The sequence below is a fragment of the Zingiber officinale genome, chromosome 4A (genome assembly GCF_018446385.1).
Source record: "Zingiber officinale cultivar Zhangliang chromosome 4A, Zo_v1.1, whole genome shotgun sequence".
NCBI classification, from domain to species: domain Eukaryota; kingdom Viridiplantae; phylum Streptophyta; class Magnoliopsida; order Zingiberales; family Zingiberaceae; genus Zingiber; species Zingiber officinale.
In genome coordinates this window covers 26,770,629-26,792,650 of record NC_055992.1, presented here as the reverse complement: position 1 = coordinate 26,792,650, position 22,022 = coordinate 26,770,629, and the positions used below count along the sequence as shown (strand labels likewise).

General features: G+C 37.5%; 1 long non-coding RNA gene across 1 annotated transcript; it reads right to left on the bottom strand.

Annotated features, from left to right (window-relative positions):
* Positions 1-479: 479 nt before the first annotated feature.
* Positions 480-2,119, bottom strand: LOC121973228. Its single transcript, XR_006109430.1, has 3 exons — positions 1,534-2,119; positions 1,076-1,117; positions 480-582 (listed from the first exon to the last, which is right to left on the bottom strand). It is a non-coding gene; the product is annotated as an uncharacterized LOC121973228 (long non-coding RNA).
* Between the last annotated feature and the right edge of the window lie 19,903 nt (positions 2,120-22,022).

Sequence of the window (22,022 nt, the reverse complement as noted above, 5' to 3'; positions counted from 1 at the left end):
CATTTGATCTAATCATCTAACAGAAGTGCAAAAAACGTTATCTATGTAACATAAATGGTAACCTCTTGAAACAATATGGTGGCTCTTAAATTTCTTATTAAGCAGAATTTTCATTTTATGTCACTGCATACAAAGCTTCTATTATAAACCATGCAAACATTATTTTTCCCAGTAATCAAGCAACATTAATTCTAAAAGGTACAATCTAATGCAAACATTCCCACACACTCCATATGATGCTAAGGAGTAAGTTATACATTAAATTCTAAAAGGGACCATTAAAGGAAAGAATGCCTTAAATAAAAATGAATCCAGAAAGTATCATTCCATATGCACTAATAGAAATCTTCGTTTATAGCCAACTGCAAATACATTTCATATTTATTTAAAATTTTAATGACATAATAAATCTAAAAAATTTATAATATTTCACTGAAAGATTAATTAAAATCACACCAGATGATAAGGTCGAGCTATCATTCCTCCAAGTGTATCCTAGAATCTTTGTAATGAGCACGTTGAGATGGAATATGTCATTGAGTACATAAAAGCTCCCTGAGGTGTTGGAATCAGATGAAACATCTACAAAAATAAGCACCATTGATTAATAAGTCATTGATTAATTAGATAATGGAATATACAAATAGAGATTAATTAAAATAAATAAAGGATCTAACAATTACCACTATAATTGACTAAAATTAACAATCAAGAGCTAGGTTGAAGAATGTTTTAAAACATTCTTCAATGTATAAGGAAGCAACTAGAAGTGTTTAACATCTCAGGAATTGAAAATAATGCAAATGCAAACAAATTCATAGATCAAATAAACAAAAACGGGACAACTCTTCAACAAATTTCTATAATCAAGTGATATAAACAAACTGCAGAATTTCATGCGTGGGTAAATCTTGAGTCAAATGCCAATTGAAAGATCAATGTAAAACATGGCATAGACAGAGAAAGGAACATAGGAATACAGAGCAGTAGGTAAAAACATGTCTATTGAACTGAAGAAAAGCCATCATATCGCATATGCTAACAATCACCAAATGGTTACTAATTATATAATTACCTGATGCTTTGTGGCAAGCAAGTGCAGTTCAAAAGCCAGCACCTACATCCAAAAATAAATGCTGAAAACATCAAAATTATTGAATCTATATTTTGCCAAATATAATCTTAGATGAGTGAACTACCATATAGTTTGGGTTTAAATATTTCCAAACACTAGCCGGACTTGACAATCATTTCACATACAACAAAAGCAATTAAACTAAACACCTTAATAACGATTAACCAAAACTTAGTTATACACAATTGATAAACTTGCACCACATTGTCACACTATGAGACAAGATTAACAATCATGCATAAGTGAAATACAAAACTAAACAATCAAACATAGATAAGAAAAGAACACCTAAGTTGAACAAGAAAGTAAACTAAATTAACTGAACATGAAACATTCAAAAGGAAAGTAAACTTAAACTATCCAAACCACTCTCCTGCGATCAACCATCAATCGACTACCTCCGTCGTCACACGGAGACCCGGATTTGGAACACCAGCCCCAGTGGACAGCAACACAATGACAGAACCTTTGATTACAACTCTCAACAGCCACACAAAATTAAGAAAGAACAGTGATGTACTGTAAATTGACACACTGAGATGCCACTTGCTTCTGCCGGAATTGTAGACTGAAGTTGCTGGAGTTCCTGCCTTCGGAACACTGTCCGCAGGAAGCCACAACACTGCTCAGTGATGGAAGCAGAAGAAATTCGCCGGAGAAGAAGGGACAGCTGGCTTCCTCTGTTGGAACCCGCTGCTTTCGGAACGCCGTCCGCAGGAGAAGCTACACTGAGGAAGGGGTGAAGAGGGATGCTTTCCGGAGAAGAACGCCTCGCCGAATAGAAACCCTAGTTGAGGTCGTCGCTTCAAAGGAGCCGCCGGCGTTTGCTGCCGTCGCCGCTTGGAGCAGATCGCAGAAGAGGAGGTTGGGAAGAGTTGGCCGGCCTGCGGCAAGGGAAGAGAAGAAGCCGCCGGCCGGAGAAAAGGAAGAAGAAGAGAAAGGGGCGCTGTGCCCTAGCAGACGCGAGAAGGAGACGCGAGCAGAGAGGAGAGTTCTACTGTGTCGTGCGTGGAGAGAATAAGGAGAAGGGTTTCTTAACGGGTTTGGATTTTGGGTTAAGGAGAGGGATCCAATCCGATTCATTAAGAGTACGAAATTGAGCTTTTGAAATTGGACTTTAAGAAGTGGGGTGGGTTTAGGTATGGATTTGAGTTAAAACCATTAGAAGATGATCCCCTTCTTGATTGAGCTAGATAAGTCCAACTCTCCATTTGACTTGAGTCAAATATTCTCAAATTGAATCGGGTTTGGATCTATAGCTTTCAATCAATCGGTTTGACTCGACTCGTGTCCATGACTCCTCTTTAATTCCCTACAAAAATCATGAAATAATGTCAAAATTAGGGAATAATTATAATAAGCTCACAAATATATCCTAACTCATGAATTATGATATTAAGCAAGATTTAAGTGAATGAGAGGATAAAAATGCTAAGTATAAGAGCTAAAATATCACATAAAAATGCTACTTATCACTCGTCGCCTGGCGAGGCAGCGCGCGGTGCTGCGGAGAGGGAAGAAATAAGAAATAGGTTACCTTTGAGCTCATCTTGGTTGTTGCGGAGAGGGAAGAAGCCTGTCTGCGCTGAAGGAAAGAAGGGGGTGGGAGAGGGAAGAAAACGGGCGGCGCTGCAAGGAGGAAACGAAAGGATCAGGAGGATCGCGTGGGTGGAAAGAGATTTGGAATAGGTCTAATATGATTATAATTATCATGACACTTACAAAATGTGTCATCATACACCATCTAATATGATATTTTTCTAAAAATTTAATTAGTTTTTATAAGTGTCATTATAATTTATTTATATTGACACTTTTTAATAGGTGTCATGAAGAAAGTGTTATAATAAATTATTTTTCTAGTAGTGGAGGAGCGTCTTTCACGGAGGAGTCACGAAGGAGGAGTCGCGAAGGAGGAGTCGGAGATAGGTTTTTGTTCGTTGAAGAGTCACAGAGAAGTGGGTATTTAGGTTTTTTTTCATGAAGTTAAAAAAACTGTTGTGTTTTTAGGATTCAACAACATTCAATAGACAACAGTTTAATAAAACTGTTGTATATTATCACATAAGCAACACTAAAAGACAATAGTTTTTTAAAACCGTTGTCTTTGACACACATTAGACAACAGTGTTTTGAAAAACTGTTGTTATTTAAAAAATATTATGGTGAACAACAACAGTTTTTAATAAAATTGTTGTTAAATGGAAAAAAGACAACAGTTTCTTGAAAAACTGTTGTCTATTAGGTGTGGTTAAATCCAGAAATTCTTGTAGTGTACCTACATTATACGAGTCTTGGGCGATTAGCCAAAGTTAATTAAAGATGAGGTATAAGATGGATCTTGCCCCACATGAATGTCATTGCATTGGATTTGGAGCTAGTAGTGTGGGTAAAACCACAACCATGACTTGCTCCTACCAAGCTTTAAAATTCAGTGGGAGAATTATTTAATTAAAGACCTAATTAAATGATCGATATATGATACTTCTTTCTACATTATGTTGTTGTAGATTACCATGTCGTCAAATACATCGAACACTCTCTCTCTGCGATCTGTCCTTGATAAGGACAAGCTCAATGGAGCTAATTTCCTAGACTAGTATAGAAACTTGAGAATAGTTCCCAAGCAAGAATGAAAACTGTACGTCCTAGAGTAGCTCATTTCTGAAGCATCACCCACTACTGCCACTAGAGAGAGGATAGGGATGCTTACAAGAAGCATCAAGATGATGCAGTAGATGTGTCATGCCTTATGCTCGCCACCATGAACTTTGAGCTTCAGAAGCAACATGAGAACATGGATGCTTATGATATGGTTGAACATCTTAAACAACTATATCAAGGACAAGCAAGGTATGAGAGATTTGAGATCTCTAAGGCACTGTTTCAATGCAGGATGCAAGAAGGTAGTCCCGTATGACCATATGTACTCAACATGATTGGGTAAGTAGAAAACCTACAAAGATTGGGATTTCCATTAGGCCAAGAATTGGCCACTGATCTTATCTTGCAGTCATTACTTGAGAGATATAGTCAATTTGTCATGAATTATAATATGAATGAAATTGACAAACTATTACCTAAGATGTTGAACATGTTGAGAACTGTTGAACTCCACCTTAAGAAGGCAAAGCCTAGTACTATTTTGATGGTACAAAAGGGCAAAGGCAAATGGAAGCCCAAAGGTAAGGGTAAGACCCAAGCCAAAGGCAAGGGCAAGACTCATGCATTAAAACCTAAAGGTGGGTTACTAAGGAAGGAACCTGCTTCCACTGCGGTGAGAATGGACACTGGAAGAGAAACTACAAGGTGTACCCAGAGGAACTAAAACGAAAGAGAAGTGAGACTTCTGCCTCAGGTATATATGTTATAGAAGTCAATCTATCTATTTCTTCTTCATGGGTATTAGATACCAGATGTGCATCTCACATTAGTACAAATGTGCAGGGGCTGAGAAAAAGTAGAATGTTGACAAAGGGAGAAGTGGACCTACGAGTAGGAAATGGTGCAAGAGTTACTGCTGTCGCTATAGGAACATATTCCTTATCTTTACCCACTGGACTTGTTTTAGAACTAGAAGAGTGTTGTTATGTGTCTGCTTTGACTAAGAACATTATCTCTATTTCTTGTTTAGACAAGAAAGGTTTTTTATTTGTAATAAAGGACAAATGTTGTTTCATTTATTTCAAAGACATGTTCTATTATAGTGCACCTCTTATGAATGACCTCTATGTTATAGACTTTGAAAACCCAATCTATAATATAAATACCAAACAGTTCAAGTCTAATGACTTGAACCAAACATATCTCTTGCATTGTCGCTTAGGTCACATAAATGAGAGTCGCATATCCGAACTCCATAAGGATGGACTTTTGGACTCATTTGATTTTGAATCATATGAGGCATGTGAATCTTGTCTCCAAGGCAAAATGACAAAGACTCCATTTAGTGGACATATTTAAAGGGCTAATGACTTGTTAGGACTTATACATACTAGTGTATGTGGCCCTTTCAGAATAGCAGCCAGAGAAGGCTATCATTATTTCATTACCTTTACTGATGATTTCAGTAGGTATGGCTACGTGTATCTGATGAGACACAAGTCAGAATCCTTTAAAAAGTTTAAAGAATTCAAGAATGAATTACAAAACCAACTTGGAAAGAGTATTAAGATGCTTTGATTAGATCGAGGTGGAGAATACCTTAGCCAAGAGTTTCATGACCATCTCGTTGAGTGTGAGATCATATCTCAACTCACTCCACTTGGAACACCATACTGGAATGGTGTATTAGAAAGAAGAAATTGTACTTTATTAGATATGATACGATTAATGATGAGTCATACAGATCTTCCTACTTCCTTCTGAGGACATGCTTTAGAGACGACCACTTTCATACTTAACCGCATTCCATCTAAGGCTATCATAAAGACACCATATACGATATAAACTGGGAAGAGTCCCAAGTTGTCTTTCAAGAAGATTTGGGGTTGTGAGACTTACATTCGACGACAAGTCTCAGATAAACTAGGACCCAAATTAGACAAGTGCTATTTTATAGGATATCCCAAGGAAATAAAGGGATACTACTTTTATAATCCCATACAAGGCAAGGTGTTTGCTTCCAAAACTGGTGTCTTTCTAAAAAGGAAATTTGTTTCTAGAAAAACTAGTGGGAGTAAAGTCGATCTTGAAGAAATTCAACATGCACAAATTAGCACTGACACCTTGATGGAAACTGAACAGGAACCACAAGATGTTGTGGATCATGATGTTGTTACACCACAAGAAGTTGTGGAGCAACAACTTGTTCAAGTAGCACAAGCTCTACGCAGATCTGATAGGACCTATCGTTAACCTAAAAGATATTCTTTTCTCTTGTCTGACAACGGTGATGTAGTGCTAGTTGGTTTCAACGAGCCTACATCTTATCAGGAAGCTGCACAAGGCCCAGATTCTGAGAAATGACTAGAGGTCATGAGATCCGAAATGGAATCCATGTACATAACTAAGTATGAACTTTGGTTGATCCACCTGAAGGGATCAAACCCATTGGGTTTAAGTGTGTCTTCAAGGTGAAGACTGACATGGATGGTCATATGCATACCTATAAAGGTAGATTGGTAGCTAAAAGATTAAGCTGATTCATGGTATAGACTATGATGAAACCTTTTCACCAGTTGCGATGTAAAGTCCATCCTATGTAACTCTTGTATCTTTAGGTGAACAAGACTATTTGTTCATTTACCCATTTTATGAAATTCATATTATAAATCATCTTGAGTTAGCTTTAGCTAATCGCCCAAGACTAGTATAATTTGAATTACATTGCATGAGATATGCCTCTAAGTTCTCAATCCAATTAAGGTAACTTAGTTAAGTCACACCCAAAGTCCAATAGTCAGACATCACAATTATCCCATCACACTCTACCAAGATAAAATGAGTCACTTTGTTTTGGAAAACCTGACTACAAATGATCGATGTAGTAGTGAGTACCGAACTTTGGTAGACATATTTAAAAAGACCTAATTATGATTAAACTACACATGCATCACATACGATCATAGCATATCATGGCATACATCACATATATGCATAAATAAAACATGACATGGTTATGGCCCCATTTTCTATGATCCTCTCAAGCCAATGAGGAGATCATAAGATCAACCTAGGTCAAAGCATCTTTTCCAAGTGCTTCCTCGGTCGTCATGTGTTGTTTTCCTCCTCCCTTGTTTCATTATCGTCCAGTAGACTTGTTCTTCTCTAATTTGTACATTACAAAATCTAAAGAAATCTGGAGTTACATTTGAGGGTAGTCTTGTTGGATCATGATGTTTCGATAGAGGGGGGGGGGGGGTGAATATCAATTACAAAAATTCTTTCGATCAGAGTTAAACGCAGCGGAAAAATTAAGCAATGTTAACACAAACCAATTTTACTTGGTTCGGAGCCTGTGTCGACTCCTACTCCAAGACCCGCACTCGTTGAGTGCTTTCGGTAGGCAATCACTAGCAATTCAAAATTTATTACAAACTAAGTACAGAAAATGCTAATGAAAATAAAAGCAATACCGACAAAAGAATGAATCGAAAAGGAAAAGAGTGTTGTCGGAGCTTCGTTAGCGTCGCAGGAGTGCAGAGCAGCAGAGCAAGCAATAGGAGATCTTCATGTCAATTGTTGTTTTGAGCTCCACCCCTGACCTTCCTTTTATATGAGGCTTGGGGCGCCCTAGTGAGACGTGGCAGGTCCAACCAGCAAGCTCCACGTGGCGACGACGTGATAGGATAAAAATTGCCTCCTAGGCGCACGGATCCCTTCCGGGCACCCGGACCACCTTTTTCCAGAACAGGTCCTTCTCCTGCAAGACAAGGTTAGTTCGAGGCAAATATAATGAATTTCCTGCAAAACAAAGTGTTAGCACAGTTTATAAGTTTAACATAAAAAGTATGACTTAGATTCCATCTTTCCGAGACAGGAATCTAGTCACGATCTCGACTTAGATATCTGAAATGGATCTAAGCCGGATTGACGCCTACTGTTCCCTTCCCGGGAACGCATCCTCACAGTCACTCCCTTCCAGTGACTTACCTCTACTCACCTGCCAGACGTCCGGTCAGCCCTTCGACCCGTCTGGACTTCTCGCCAGCTATCCGGTCAGCCTGTCGACCTAACTGGACTTCTCGCCAAGCGTCCGGTCAGCCCGTCGACCCGCTTGGTCTTCTTGCCAGCTATCCGGTCAGCCCGTCGACCTAGCTGGACTTCTCGCCAAGCATCCGGTCAGCCCGTCGACCCGCTTGGACTTCATGCTAGACATCCGGTCAGCCCGTCGACCTGTCTAGACTTAGCCTGTACACTCGATCAGAGTGTTAGATAACAACAAACCTAACTTAACCTGATTTGTCATTCATCAAAACTTGAGTTATATCATTAGTGCTAACCACACCAACAATCTCCCCCTTTTTGATGGAATGACAACCTGGTTAACTTAGTGAAAAAAATATGCAAGTAAACAAACAAGCATGATTTTTAAGGTTTAAGTTAGTTTTTAAATTTGGCGTTTGTTGCTCTAACTTAACCACCTATCCCTCCCCCTTTGGCATTCACCAAATAAGGACATAAGTCAAGTAATTTCGGAATACAAATAAAGTAAAACTTGCAAAAAAAGTTGTCAAGTTAACTTGGGGGAGTTTAAATAGTAATTTAGTTTTTGTTTCTTAACTTTTGTAAAATAACTAAGTTTTGAAAATAGCTAATTTAGCAACATAACTTAGTATTTAGTAAATTTTATGTAATTTTGAAAGATAATTTTTGCAAAATTAACTGACTTTGCAAACTTAAGAAAAAATTTTAAAAGCTAATTTTCAAGCTTAAGTTTAGGAAAGATAAGTTTAGATATTCTAATTTCTAAACATAGGGTTATAAGTTACAAATTTTAAGATCAAATTTTCAAAGTAAGTTTCAACTTTTAAAACACTTTTCAAACATGAGTTTTTAAAACTAGAATTTCAAGGTTTAAATTTTCAAAATATGTTTCAACTTTGAAACACTTTTCAACCATGAGTTTTCAAAATCAAAGTTTCAAAACTGAGTTTGAAAAAATTAAATTTTCAAGACTAAGTTTGCAAAAGATTCAATTTTCAAAACCTTATTTTATAAAATCCAATTGAAGAATTTAGCTAGTTTTCAAGAATAGGTTTATAAAGATTTTGAAACATAAGTTTTCAAAATTAAGGATTTCAAAACTAAGTTTGAAAAACCTACTTTTCAATACTGACTAAGTTTGTAAAAACTTTAAATTTGAAAATCGAAATTGAATCTTAAAACTAAAAAAATTTTGTTTAAGGTGGAGAAAATAATTTAGGTGCTAAGTGTTGATTTAATCCTCCCCCTAAACCTGATATCTAAAATAGTTGTCTAACCAATTAGGTACTTACTGACTATCAGAAGATAGCAGCTTTCACTTGGTTAGTCAAGTTAAGTTCATTATAATCAGTTAGCGGTTGACTAAACTGAATAACTTAACTTGATTAATATATGTTTTGTATTTAACGCCCAGACTTATATCAATGCACTGATATAAACATCTTAAGTCTAGGCAACTGGCCTATGCATCTCACTCCTTTCTATGTTTGTCAATCACAAGCAAGGTAAGCCTAGAGTGTTGGTGAGATGCTCAAATACTAGTCCTAGGGGAACATGATTTCTAAAGGGATTTTTCTAGTCTAAGGCTAAAATTGTTTTGAAATTCTACAAATAGGAAAGTTTTGAAAAATAATTTTTAAAAAAGATAAAACAATTTTAACCTAGAATTTAAAACAGTCATTTTAAAATAGTTTTGAATTTTGAAAATCCTAGTCTATTGAACACATCCCTAATTTTCTACGTAGATTACTAAATTCACTTTCAGGAAGTGGTTTTGTGAATATGTTAGCTAAATTGGACTTGGACTCAATGTATTTGAGTTTAATATCACCTTTAGTAACATGATCCCTGATAAAGTGATGTCTAATTTCAATGTGTTTAGTTCTGGAATGATGCACTGGATTTTTTATTAGGTTAATTGAGCTAATGTTATCAATTAAGACTTTGACATTTGTAAGGTTCAAGTTAAAATCTTTTAGGGTGTGCATCATCCATAATAATTATGCAACGCACTCTCCTATTGCTATATATTTTGATTTAGTTGTGGATAGGGCAACACACTGTTGCTTTCTACTAAAACAGCTGACAAGTGATGGACCTAGTAATTGACATTTGTCACTTGTGCTTTTGTGGTCTAATTTACATCCAGCATAATCTGAGTCGGAGTACCCTATTAATTCAAAATTATTAGTCCTAGGATACCAAATACCTATATTTGTTGTTCCTTTAAGGTATCTAAAGATTCTTTTGACTTGAGTCAAATGAGATTCTTTAGCACAGGTTTGGTATCTAGCACACATACTAACTACAAATAAGATATCTGGTCGACTTGCAGTTAAGTATAGTAGACTACCTATGACACTCCTATAGTATTTTAAGTCAACTGGTTTTCCATTAGGGTCATCATCTAGGATTGTGTTTACTGCCATAGGTGTTTTTATCTCTTTGGTGTTTTCCATTCCAAATCTTTTAAGTAATTCCTTAGTATATTTTTGTTGATGAATGTAGTTACCTTCATTTGTCTGTTTGATTTGTAATCCTAAAAAATAGGTTAGTTTACCTACTAGACTCATTTCAAACTCGTGTTCCATTAAACTTGTAAATTTATCTAAAAATTTTGAGTTTGTTGAACCAAAGAGTATATCATCTACGTAAATTTATGCTATAAAAATATCTTCTTTTATTAATTTGACAAATAAGGTTGGGTCAATTTGACATTGGTTAAATCCTTTAGAGATTAGGTAAGAGGTTAGTCTTTCATACCATGCCCTAGGTGCTTGCTTAAGTCCATATAAGGCTTTCTTCAATTTATAGACGTAATCAGGGTGGTCTAGATTCTCAAACCCAGGTGGTTGTCCTACGTAGACTTCTTCTTTTATTAGTCTATTTAGGAATGCTGACTTAACATCCATTTGGTATAGTCTAAACTCTTTGTGTGCTACATAACTTAGTAACATCCTAATGGACTCTAGTCTAGCCACTGGGGCATATATTTCATCATAGTCAAGTCCTTCTACTTGACTAAACCCCTTAGCAATTAGCCTGACCTTATTTCTAGTAATTTCTCCAGTTTCACTTAATTTGTTTCTAAATACCCATTTTGTTTGTATTATTTTCTTATTCTTGGGTGGTGGTACCAAGTCTCAAACTTCATTATGCTCAAATTGAGCTAATTCTTCTTGCATAGCTATGACCCAGTTTGGGTCAAGTAGTGATTCAGCTATGGTTTTGGGTTCAATTTTTGAGATTAAAGATATTTGACTTAGATTTCTAAAGGATGATCTAGTTTGAACCCTAAGATCTGGGTCACCAATTATTTGATCAGTTGGGTGATTTGAGTTGACTCTTATAGTTCTAGGGGGTTGACTCTCCTGAGGTCGTTCTTCTTCTTCATGGCTTAGAATTTGGTTGGTTCCTTCAGAGATATTATTTTCTTGAACAAATTCAATTGGTTGAAGTTGTGTTTGTTCTAGGTTTTGTTTGGATTCTTCAAATTTCACATTAGTAGTTTCTTCAATTCTTAAGGTAACTTTATTATAAACCCTGTAGCCTCTACTATTTAGGGAGTAGCCTAAGAAAATTCCATTTTCAACTTTAGAGGCGAATTTTCCTAAGTGTTCTCTTGTGTTTAAGATGAAAACTAGGCACCCAAATACTTTAAAGTATTTTATATTGGGTTGTTTATTATAATAAACTTTAAAAAGTGTTTTGTTATGGGTTTTATTTAGTGTTGTTCTATTTTGTACATAGCAAGCTGTACTAACAGCTTCTGTCCAAAAATATTTAGGTAAGTTGTATTCATTTAACATCGTTCTAGAGGCTTCAAGTAAGGTTCTATTTTTTCTTTCTACAATCCCATTTTGTTGGGCGGGGGTTTAGGGCACGAAAATTCGTGATGGTAGCCATTTTTCAAGACAGAATTTGTTAAAGTTATGATTTTTAAATTCTCCCCATTATCACTTCTAATTCTTTTAATTTTAAGGTCCTTTTCATTTTCAACTTGTTTACAAAAGTTTGTAAAAATTTCAAAAGTTTCATCCTTATTTTTTAAAAATTTTACCCAAGTGAACCTAGAATAGTCATCTATTATTACTAGACAGTATAGACTTCCATTTATTGATTTGACTCCATGGGAGTCAAATAGGTCTAAGTGTAACAGTTCTAATATTGAGTTGGTTTGTGATTGATTAATTGGTTTATGGGTGGATTTTATCTGTTTACCTTGTTGACAGGCATTACATATGGTTGAATCTAAGTTAGGTAATTTTGGTAGACCTCTAACTAATCCATTTAGTTTGCTTATATTTCTAAAATTTGTGTGTGACATCCTTCTATGTCATAACCATGTTTCTTCTTTTTGTGTTAAGTGACACTTAATTGAAGAAGTAGTTAAGTTGATTGCATAGATGTTGTCTTTTCTAAACCCTTTTAGGCTTATGTTAGGGTTGTCTAGGTGTTTGATTAAGCATTCTGTAGATAAAAACCTAACCTTATACCTAGTATCACACAGTTGACTGATACTTAAAAGATTATACTTGAAATTTTCAACAAGTAAAATATTTGTAATAATAAAGTCAATTTTTAGTTCGATATTACCTATACCAATTACTTTGAGTTTGTCGTTGTTCCCAAAGGCAACTGTTCCTAGGCTTTTGTAGGTGAGTTGAGTGAATTTTGTGTGATCTCCAGTCATATATTTGGAGCAACCACTATCCAAAATCCACTTAGTTTCCTCTTCGAAACCTTCGGAAACGAGTATGGACTCGTGGCTCAATTCGAGTTCGGACCCGTCTTCTGATTCATCTTCCAACTCTGCTTCGCGGGCCATCAGCGCAAGGTGGCTCTGGTGCTTTTGATCTTCTGCTTCCGATTCTTCCGAGGAGGAGTCATCCCACGTCGCTTTGAGGGCCTTCTTTTTGGTCAGTTTCGGTTTGTCGATCTTCAATCTCGGGTACTCGTTCGTGTAGTGACCCTTCTTGTTGCATCCGAAGCACGTCACACTCCTCGAATTGGTTGGAGAATTGATCTTTTGAAGGCCCTTCTTGCTGAAGCTTCTTTTCCTCCTGATGAACATCTTCCTTACCAAGTTCACCAAGTGTTCTTCATCTTTAGAGTTCTGGTTAGAATCTTCTTCAGGTTCAAACTTGTTCTTTTTTTCTTTTGAGGAACCTGCAAATAAGGCTACACCTTTCTTGACCCCGGCGTTAGTTTGCTCATGCAGTTCTAATTCACAGAAAAACTCATCTAGTTTTAATTTTGATAAATTTTTAGAGATCTTGTAGGCATCTATGATAGATGCCCACAAGCTGTTGCGTGGAAAAGCGTTTAAGGCATACCTTATTAAGTCCTAGTTCTCCATTTGGTGTCCTATTGCATGGAGTTCGTTGAGAATATTTTTGATTCTTGCGTGGAGTTAGTTGGCCGTTTCTCCTTCTTGCATTTTTATGTTAAATATTCTATTTAGAAGCAGGTCTCATTTTGTTACCTTAGCATCGCTCGTTCCTTCATGCAGCTTGATCAGTTTGTCCCACAACTCTTTAGCATTTTTATGTGGTCCTACCCGGTTCAGTTCTTCTTTAGTTAATCCACACTATAAGGTGTTGATTGCCTTGTTCTCTGTTGATGCCTTCTTCTTTAAGTCTGTTGTCCATTCTTCAGGATCCAGTAGATTCCCGGAACTGTCTACTGGTATTTTGTAGGCTCTTGTGACGCTCAGCCACTGGTCGAAATCTGTCTTGAGATATACTTCCATTCGCTTCTTCCAGTATGAGAAATCATCCCTGTTGAAAAGGGGAGGTCGCATTGTGCTGAAGCCCTCGATCTGCGACATTTTTAATCTGCACAAAAAAATAAAAAGAGAGGTTCCAAGACTTGGTCTTGGATTAGTAGTACGGGAAGAATTAAATAAAAATAACTAAATTGGTGCAACACCAATTTAGATGTAATTACGACGGAAAGAGAATTCCAAAAAGGTAATTGTACCAGTTTGGAATTTTACGAAAAAATGAAATCCGAAAATAAAAAATTTAAAAACAAATCTCCCCCTTGCCTGATTGGTGGTTGCACCAAATCAGAGCGGTACCTGCTCTGATACCACTTGTTGGATCGTGATGTTTCGATAGAGGGGGGTGAATATCGATTACGAAAATTCTTTCGATCAGAGTTAAATGCAGCAGAAAAATTAAGCAATGCTAACACAAACCAATTTCACTTGGTTCGGAGCCTGTGTCGACTCCTACTCCAAGGCCCGCACTCGTTGAGTGCTTTCGGTGGGTAATCACTAGCAATTCGAAATTTATTACAAACTAAGTACAGAAAACACTAATGAAAATAAAAGCAATACCGACAAAAGAATGAATCAAAAAGGAAAAAAGAGTGTTGTCGGAGCTTCGTTAGCGTCGCAGGAGCGCAGAGCAAGTAGTAGGAGATCTTCTTGTCAATTGTTGTTTTGAGCTCCACCCCTGACCCTCCTTTTATATGAGGCTCGGGGTGCCCCGGATCCCTTCCGGGCGCCCTGGTGAGACGTGGCAGGTCCAACTAGCGAGCTCCACGTGGCGACGACGCGATAAGATAAAAATTGCCTCCCGGGTGCTCGGATCCCTTCCGGGCGCCCGGACCACCTTTCTCCAGAACATGTCCTTCTTCTGCAAGACAAGGTTAGTCCGAGGCAAATATAATGAATTTCCTGCAAAATAAAGTGTTAGCACAGTTTATAAGTTTAACATAAAAAGTATGACATAGATTCCGTCTTTCCGAGATCGGAATCTAGTCACGATCTCGACTTAGATATCCGAAATGAATCTAAGCTGGATCGACGCCTACTGTTCCCTTCCCGGGAACGCGTCCTCACAGTCACTCCCTTCCAGTGACTTACCTTTACTCACCTACCAGACGTCCGGTCAGCCCTTCGACCCGTCTGGACTTCTCGCCAGCTATCCGGTCAGCCCGTCGACCTAGCTGGACTTCTCGCCAAGCGTCCAGTCAGCCCGTCGACCCGCTTGGACTTCTCGCCAGCTATCCGGTCAGCCCATCGACCTAGCTGGACTTCTCGCCAAGCGCCCGGTCAACCCGTCGACCCGCTTGAACTTCGTGCCAGACATCCGGTCAGCCCGTCGACCTGTCTGGACTTAGCCTGTACACTCGATCAGAGTGTTAGATAATGACAAACCTAATTTAACATGATTTATCATTCATTAAAACCTGAGTTAGATCGTTAGTGCTAACCTCACCAATAAGTCTAAATTTACAACAAGAAAGAAAAGGGAGAGGCACGACACACCGTCTGTATTGTCATATCGGGGTTAAGGTCCATAACCATGCACCATGTCATATAACATTCACAATATTTTATGATATAGAATCTACTATGATTTAAACAAAGACTTATAAGTCGCAACGCCACGGCAGTCCCGCTAGCCAGTTAGCGAGCAGGGTCAAGGCAGCAACGACCCTTGTGAGGTGAGGGGCCAGTGCCCCCGAAGTAAAATTCTTTTGCACACTCATTGTATGAGTTGCTGCCATGCTTGAGACCCCACTTCTTGCAAAACTTTAGCCGATACCGTTAGTCGAAATCATACTAATAATCATGTAAATCATAGTAAAATCTCATGCAATTTCTATATCACATATAAAATCTACTACAACTTAGTATATGTCTTCGCAAGTGGCTCTGATACCACTGTAAGGAACTAGGGTGCTAAACACACGAAAGTGCAGCGGAAAACATCTAGTTCCTCCAGAAGATCAATGCGAAAGGAAACCATATACTAAGATTTACATGAGAAGGAGTTATACCTTTGTTGTATGCCCTTCACAATTCTGACAGCAATGTTTCTTTAGATGCGGATCTTAGCACGACCAAGTGGTCGCGCCTCTATGGTATCCACAAGAACAAGCCTCGTTTGTCTCATAAGCTCACAAAGTGGAGAATAAATCAACCAAAGGTTGTGCTAGCAACCCTTCTTGGGAGTTTCAGCCAAGTGGAAGAGAGGAGGAGGAAGAAGAGCAAGAACACCAAAAACTCATCATGAAAATGAATCCAAAAACCCCATTTTATAGATTCATGAAATGTCTTATGCCTTAATGTAAATTGCCTTAATTGGCATTAATATTTGTCTTCATCCAATGAATTCAATGCATCCAATGCATGAGCAATTCAAATTATTCACTCTTCATCCAATGCATGAGTAATTCAAGTTGTACACTCCTCTTTCTTCATGAATTCAAATTCATGAAATAACTTAATGAGTCCAACTCATTACTCATCAATTCAATTGACTCAATGAGTCTAATTCAAATTGGACTCAATCTAATAGTTGGATCCAATTGAGTCTAACTCAATGAGTCTAATTTGAATTAGATTTAATCCAATAATCCATCATATGAATTTATCTCCATTGACTTGTTCTTTGTGTGTGACCCAATAGGTTCTTGTAACGTTTTCAATGTATCCAAATCAACATTTAGATACATAAGCAATGAGTGGCATCCTGCAAGGCATCATTGCTATCGAAGTGACGAGAAAGTCAATATCCTACCTAACCTTTCCGTGGCTATTATCTTGTATGACTTAATCCTTTTATCCTTGATATCTAGATTGATCAATGAGGCATAGACCGTGTCATGCTCTTATCAATCTTTGTGTTTCTTGATCTCTAAGTAGACACACTCAATCAAATAAGCTCAATATCGCATATTGACTCATTTAAGCATAGCCATGCATTCTTGTATCCTATTAATCAAGGGGCCTACAGATATAACTTCTGTTATATGGAAGGGATAGATCCCATCTACCTCACTCACATCCCTCCGCATAACTTATTACATATCCAGTGATCGACTTTATGGTCTACCCTGTAATGGGTGACGTTTATCGATACCAAAGTATATAACTCCTTATGTAGGAAACCTTAATAATTTCAGGTCTAAGGACTATTCATACTAATAGTCACATGAGAATGTTTATGACACTCATATAACGACCCATGAAACATTCTCATGGTGGATCATTTAGTATATATTCTCTAATATTTACTCATGTATCAACCTGATATCTTATTTCCATGACTTGTGAGATTAAGTCATCTGTTAACCTACATACTAGTCTTAATGCATTAATATTGTCTTTGCATATTAATGCTTGACTAGGAATAGTTAAAAATAGTGTTCTATGTATATCTACAATATCTCACTATCAATTCAACCAATTGCTATATTATAGATTAGAACTTTCTACTCTAAGACAATATTATACTTATTCATTTGACACTGAATTGAAGTAAATATAATAACCAACTTTATCTTTATTAATAATGAAATATGATACAAAAGGAGCCCTTTACAATTATCTCATAATTGGTACTAGAGCTAATACTAACAAGTATGAGGTAGCTGGTGTGCTTTGGTTCGTCGTCGTCTGATTCTTCCACGGTTGATTCATCCCATGTTTCTTTGGGGGCCTTTTTCTTTTTGAGATTTGGGCATTCAGTTTTATTATGTCCATTCTTGTTACATCCAAAGCATGTGATGTTCATCTTGTTGTTGCTAGAGTTTGAGGTGGAGTTGATCTTCTGCAGGTCCCTTTTGGTGAAATTCTTCTTTCTCCCGGTGAACATTTTTCTTATCAAGTTCACTAGGTATTCTTTATCATCTGAGTCTTTGTCAGACTCAACTTCAAATTTTGGTTTGGTTTTGAACTTTACTTTTGATGTTCCTACAATAAAGGCAACACCTTTCTCGGGTTTGGTGTTAGTCTTTTCATGTAGCTCTAGTTCACAAAAAAAGTTCATCTAACTTTAATTTGGATAAATTTCTCAAAATCTTATAGGCATCCACGATGGATGCCCATAGTGTATTTCGTGGAAATGCGTTTAGAGCGTACCTTATAAGATCACGGGTCTCAATTTGATGCTCGATTGTGTGAAGTCTGTTGAGGATGTACTTTATCCTTGCATGTAGTTGACTGACAGTCTCACCTTCCTATATTTTTATATTAAATAATTTATTTAAATATAGATATCTTTTTGTTACCTTTGTGTCGTTGGTTCCCTCGTGTAGTTCTATAAGTTTGCCCCATAGCTCTTTGACATTTTCGTGTGGGCCGACGCAATTCAGCTCCTTTATTAACTCACACTAGATTGTGTTGAGGGCCTTGAAGTCAATCTAGGTCTTCTTCTTCATTTATGGATTCCAATTTTTTGGGTCCAATGGAATTTGGCTTTGTCAATTGGCGCCTTGTACCCTTTGGTGACGCTAAACTGTTGTTCGAAGTCAATTTTCAAGCACACCTTCATCCGCTTCTTCTAGTATGGAAAATCATCCCCGTTGAAGAGTGGGGGATGAATGGTGTTGTACCCTTCATTTTGGGCCATTTAGAGATATATATAGAAAACTAAAGAAAGGTACCAAGACTTGGTCTTGGATTAACAGAGTTTAAGAGGAAGAATAAGAAATTTCGATGAACTCAAGTGGTGTTGTACCAACTTTGAGTTAAAAACTGAATGAGAAATCATTATTTGAAAGGGTAAGTTCTACCATTTCAAATTGAATATGAAAAATAAAAATTTAAAAAGAAAATCAAATAATTCTCCCTGGCTTGATTGGTGGTTACACCAATTCAGAGTAGAACCTGGCTCTGATACCACCTATTGGATCGAGTCGCACGTGAGAGGGGGTGGTGAATCACATGGTTTTGAAAACTTGTTCTTTTTGAATTTTAAAAGATGAGTATGCAGCGAAAAACTAAGTAAGAAAACGAACACAATAAAACACGGTCAATTTTACTTGGTTCAGAGCCTTCAGAGACTCCTACTCCATGACTTAGGTCTCGCAGACCTAACGATGGGTAATCCACTAAAATACCTCTTTTAGTACCTTCGAGCACAAAGAAGATAGGTGAAGTGTAACATGCTACACTTCCTTTTTTCAATAATTAAGTATAAGGAAATAACTTCGTTACCGACATGTAGGGATCGAAGTAAAAAATACTCGTGTGTCGGTGTTGGTCTGCAGGCCATGATCAGAAGCCCTTAGAGTAGTAGTAGTGTGCAGCAGCCTCGCAGCAGAGTCATAGCAGGATGTTGGAGCAATTGGAACATCAAATAGATGCACAGTAGCTCGTATATCAGTTGTATATTGATGCTTGGTCGAGATTGGCTTATAAAGAGCATGGAAGGCACCTTCGATAGCCATTGAGGGCACCTTCAACGTGGTAAATCTGATCATGACTTTGCTATGTCTTATCTGCAATGGGATTCAAAATTTATCCCTTGGAAGGCGCCTTCAAGCCATTGAAGGTGCCTTCCATGAACAGTGCGAAAGCACCTTCCAATGCTTGAAGGCCCCTTCGGGTACTGTTCATCCGAAGAATTTTTGCTCTTTTTGCCCTACAAGTTGTGTTAGTCCAAATCTTAAACATCTAACCAGCAAAACAAAGTTAGCACAGTGATAATAAGTAGTAATTAGCTCCTGTCCTCCTAAGACCAGGAACTAGTCAATGTCTCAAATTAGGGATCCAAAATGGACCTAACCTGGACTGACGCCTACTGTCTCTCAATTGGGACGCATCCTCACATAGTCACTCTCCTCCAGTAACTTACCTTTACTTACCAATTTGCTATTGGTTGACTAGCCTTTTAACCAACTAGGTCTTCATGCTAGTTATCTAGTCCGCAGACCCAACTAGACTTTTACCTGTTGTCCGGTCCCACGGACCCAACCAGTCTTCCTGCCAGATATCCGGTTGGCTCATTCACCTATCTAGACTTTTCACTAACTATCCGGTACTGCAGACCTAGCTGGATTTATGCCTGGTGTCCGGTCCTTCAGACCATCAATTTTTGCACACTTGGTAAAGTAATTAGATCACAAAAATACCTAATTTAACTCACTTATCATTCATCAAAACCTGAGTTAGACCGTTAGTACAAATTACACCAACAAGTTTGTGTAGTGGAAATAAAGAAATAAACAAAACACTGACACAAGTTAGTTTTATTTGGTTCGAAACTTGTGACGACTCCTACTCCAAGGCCCACACTCATTGAGTATTTACTTTGGGTAATTCACTATCAATCCGTAGAATTACAGAAACAAGTACAAGTATAAAATTGAGTGCTATAAATGAAAGTTAGAACGATGACTTAGATAATTGGAGTTTTGAACTTTCGGTTCTCGGAGCAAAGTTACGACTTCGTAGACTCATCTTTTGAGCATCACGCAAGAGAAGAAGACATTTCAATTGATGTATTTTGAAGTGCTGGTCGAGACCTCCTTTTATAGCCCAGTTGGACTTGATCTAGATACATTGATCTTAGGATCAATGTTTGACTCAACTCTAATCGGTCGACGGATCCCCTTGATTGGTTGACTGATCCTTCTGAATCAGCCCAGCTTTCCATCTAAATGCTGCTACTTCAATAAGAGTCTTCATTCAGGCAATCGATCTCGTCATTTGGTCGATCAATCTGTCAATGATCCCCGTCTTATTTGATCTGATCAACTCAGTTCGATCAATCTACTACTTATCTACTGTTCGGTCGATTGAATTCGAGATTCAACCGATCGATCACTTGGACAAAGCTTCACCATGAGTTGATATGATCTCTAGGGTTTGGTTAACTGATCTAGATGTTCAATCGACCGAACATGGCAAAAACCTTAACCTATAAAAATGTTAGTTTCCTACAAAATAGATTTAGAATTATAGGCAGATAAGGTATTTTGACGATATCTGGATTGTCCGATTCTGACTTTTGGATTTCTCGGAGGCCCTAGGTCGAATCAATGGCTATTGTTCCCTCAACAAGGAGCGTGTCCTCACTTACTTCTCTCAGGAGAGTTTACCTTTTGCCAGACTAGTCCTCCAGACTGTTTGAACTTTTGCTTAGCATCTAAAACTTCAGGACTTTTCCACTAGATGTCCGATCCCCGACTCGCCCAGTCTTTTGCCTGGTGTCCGCGACCCCCAGGACTTCCACCTAGAATCTATGATCGTAAGATTTCATCTGATATCCTCGACCTGCCAAGTCTTTGCCCAGTCCTCCAAACCAAGACTTCGTTACCTAATTGCATCTTGGACTTTTCTACACACTTAGTCACACTTGTTAGATGACCAGGTAACTTAATTTAAACTCTTTGACATAATCAAAACTTAGGTTCTATAGTCTGATGCTTTCTTACCAACAAGTATTTCTTTAAAGAGGCTATGTAGCTGACTTACCATTTCACCCTCTTTCATTTGGATATTTTGAAGCTGGCTTAATAATAGGTCTTTTTAGTAGTTCTTGAGTTAGCTGAACCTTCATGTAGTTCAATTAGTTTCTCCCAAAGCTATTTATTTATGCTGAATTGGCCGACTTTCATCAGTTGTTCCTTTGTTAGCCTGCTCCACAATATTGTTGTGACTCTAGCATTAGCTTGAGCTTTTTTCTTATCATCGCTTGACCAGTTTTTAAAAGAAACTGGGGTGATATATGAAGTTTTGGGAATCTTAAAGTCTATCTTGATGATAAGATAATTTTTTATCATTCATCAGATAGTATTCCATTTTATTTTTCTAATAGACGAAATTATCATGATTGAAAAGCGACATGCCGGTTGTGTTGAATCCTACCTACAAAGAAATATCTATAAAGAATTATTTGTTTAAGTTATATTAAGGTTTAGGACAGGGTATGAGTTTGGTATGGTTATAATTAGGGTTTAGATTTGGGTATGGGCTAGGATTGAATTATTAAATGATTTGATTTGTTTGTCTCTGATTTAGAGCATAAAGTTAATCCTATGTTTGATTCAGATTTTGCTTTGGGCTAATTGAGCAAGAGTTTTTAAAATTGGCTTCTAAGTCATGGTGAGATATAGGAGTCTTCTTGAGTATTAGAACAATGGCCACTTCCTAAGACAAAGTCTTTTTAAGAAACATGAGCTAAATCAATTTTAATACAATGTCTTGGTTTAATAGGTTTAGAGTGAGGTGAGTTAGCTTCTTCTAGTTCCACTTGACTAAATGCACTTGGTAGGATATGTTGGGTTTTTCGGGCCGTAAAAATCACTTTTTGAGTTGCGAAAACCCCGAATCCCATGCCACTGGATCCGTGCGAAGTTATAAAACAAAATTTTCTACGTGTACGAGTTTCTCTAACCTAGATCTACAAAGGAAAAAAAATATTACCCTTGATGTGAAGCCCTTCGCAAATCCCGCTCGTCCAAGGTTCGCCGGATCTCAAGGTTGTCAAGTGTA